Below are 3,112 nucleotides of genomic sequence, written 5' to 3'. Positions count from 1 at the left end.
ACACAAAGAAAATTAATGTCTTTGGGTAATAGTAATTGTCAAAGGAATGAATGCAAAGTAAGAAAATGTGCTTTATAACAACCTTGTTAACATAAAGTTTACAAGGAAGAAAGAAATACACGTGCCAGGTATGAGGGAGAATTGTGCTAGAAAGGCATTTCAGGGATGGTTTTGAACCTTTTGAATAAAGAAGATATACCAAAATGTTTATGGTCAATTTATTTTAGAACAGTGTTCCAAAACTATTCAATTGTCAAAGAACAATCCCTGTAACAAATGGTGCTGTGAGAACTGTACATTCACAGAAAAGAATGAAGTTGAACTCATCTCTTACTGCATTCTACATAAAAATCTTAATTCAAAATGTATAAAAAATATATAAGAGCTAACATAAGTATGAAGCACTTGGAAGAAAACATAGGGGTAAATGTTCATGACCTTATATTTGGTCATGAATTCTTAAATATGCCACCAAAAGAGCAAAAGCAACAAAACACAAAATAAATTTGACTTTATTAAAATTAAAAATATTTGTGCCTCAAAGGACCCTCTCAAGAAAGTAAAAAGACAACTCATGTAGAGGGAAATTTTTACAAATAAAATCTCTGATAAAGGTCTGGTACCCACAATTATAAAGAACTCTTACACTTAAACAAAAAAAAAAATACAACCCAAATCAAAAGTTGGGCAAAAGACTTGAGTAGATATTTCTCCAAAGACATCCATAAAGCTCATGAAAAATCCTCACCATCACCAGTGAATTGTGAAATGCAAAATAAAACTACAAATGAGATACTGCTTCATACTTGCCCAAACCAAAATCACGCTCACTGAACAGGTTGCTGAGGCTATAATGGGGAAAGACTGTCCATCTTTGTCTCATGGAGCTATTGTTTTATTCCAACAGATTAGCCTTTTGAGTACCAATATAACACACCACCAAAGTTCCTTTTACACTAGAAAAAAATATCACCAAAATTCATTCTCATTGAGTTGGAATGGATTAATGGCTGATGATCCAGCAGGTTTCTGAGGCTATAAAATCACAGGAGAAGAGACTGACCATCTTTTCACAGTAGAATTACTGATGGATTTAAAGTGCAGGCACCTATGGATGATTTTGAACAATCCATTTGTGCCACCAAAGAGACTCATCTTAAAACAGTCGCCATGGAGTTGATTCCGACTTATGAAGACTCTATGTGTGTCAGAGTACAACTGTGCTGCAAAGATTTTCTCTGGTTGTTGTCTTTTAGAAGTAGACCACCAGGCTTTTCTTCAAGACATTTCTGGGTAAATTAGAACTGTTGCTGTTGTTGTTGTTAGGTGCTGTAGAGTCAAGTACGACTCATAGCAACCGTATTATCAAAAGATCTGAACCCAGTCCTATCCTGCACCATCATCACACTTCCTGACACACAAGAGCCTATTGAAGCAGTGACCCTGTCAATCCACCTGTTTGAGGATCTTCCTCTCCTTTGCCAACCCTCCACCCTTCCCAATATCATATCCCTCTCTAAGGAATACTGTCCACAGTATGTGAGGCAAAGCCTCATCATTCTTGCCTCCAAAGAGCACTCTGGCTGCACCCTCTCCAAGACCTATCCATTTTCTTGGTCGTCCATGGAATGTTCAGTGCTTTTCTCCAACACCACAGCTCAAAGGCATCAATTCTTTTTTTGTCATCCCTATGTATTGTCCAGGTCTCAGATGCATAGCTAGTAACTGAAAACTTGTTGGAGGGTCAGTTATGAATTGATTCTGACTTGATGGTACACTATAACAACATGTCCAACAACTCCATTACTCTTTAAACACCAAAGTATTTTTCATCCTCATTATCATAAAAAAGGCTCCTATGTTTATAGACAATGGTAACCAATAGCTCAGATACGAGTGCAAGAAAGGGAAATACCAGAAGCGTATCCAATGATCACTTTTTAGATTGTTTTAATATCAATTAGTGGTTGGAGACCCACCAATATGATCAAATTGGTTAACTATTTGAACCAATTTGATTGACCAATATCCAAACATAATAGAATTCATAAAATCAAGTAATATTTTTTCATTTTTATTCTAATTTTAGTTCACTAAGAGACTTTGATTTTGCTTCTGTGTCTATATCTGATTATTATCTCTGGCCAACACATTGTAGGAGAGGTATTTCCCTCATGGCTATTCAGAGTTTTACACTGAGTTTGAAGAAGCAGCTGAGGAGTTCTTAGTCTCTTTTTACAAAGAACTTTTCTGTTTTTAAAATTTTTATTCATTTATTTATTGTTGCACAATTTTCTCTCCTCCTCCTTTCTTTCCCCTCCCCCAGTTCACTTTGCAATGCACCTCTTGTTCCAGATTGTTGTCATACATATAATGCCTAATCATATATTACTTGTGGACAATTCTTACCCTCATCTGTTCCAATATAGTGTTCTTTATCTATCTACTCTTTTTCTATTCTTCCCCGAACCCACCAATGTCAGTCTTATTTTATAACAGGGGTGTTACACAGTATTTGTCCTTCTGTGACTGAGATATTTCACTTAGCATAATGAGGTTTGCTCTTTTTAGAACATTTGGAAAATACAGAAAAAGTGGCTTCATAGTGTATTTGTTATACTGGACATCTGTGAGCCACTGATGCAGGAAGCTGAGCATAAAACATTATTTTTTAGATTAACATTCTCTGCAACTTGGCGACTCAGATTTTTTGCACATCTTTAAACAACTTTAAGGCACAGATTTGACTGAAAGTCTTCAGTCCTATAGTCATAAATTTTGAAATACTGAATACATTTTGATTGTCATAGTATAATAATTTATAAATGTACTTGAAAAGTCGAAGTCTAGACCAAAAAAATAAAACATTTTAAAAAGCAAGGCTAAATATTTGTTGAAAATGTAGCAAAAATATAAACTTAATAATGAATGTATATCTGTTGTTGCATGCCATTGAGTCAGAATTTACCCAAAGCTGACCCTCTGGTGGGTTTTCAGAGGAAGTTAATCACACGGAAAGAGATTCACCATCTCTCTCGATCAGAGCACCTGGTTGGGATTGCAGTGCAGCTTCTTGTCACTAAGCCACCAGAGCTCCCTAGTAATGAAAAAA

Source organism: Elephantulus edwardii, unplaced genomic scaffold (assembly GCF_000299155.1).
Source record: "Elephantulus edwardii isolate Elephantulus edwardi_28Jun2011 unplaced genomic scaffold, EleEdw1.0 scaffold00310, whole genome shotgun sequence".
NCBI lineage: Eukaryota > Metazoa > Chordata > Mammalia > Macroscelidea > Macroscelididae > Elephantulus > Elephantulus edwardii.
This window is presented reverse-complemented; position numbering follows the sequence as displayed.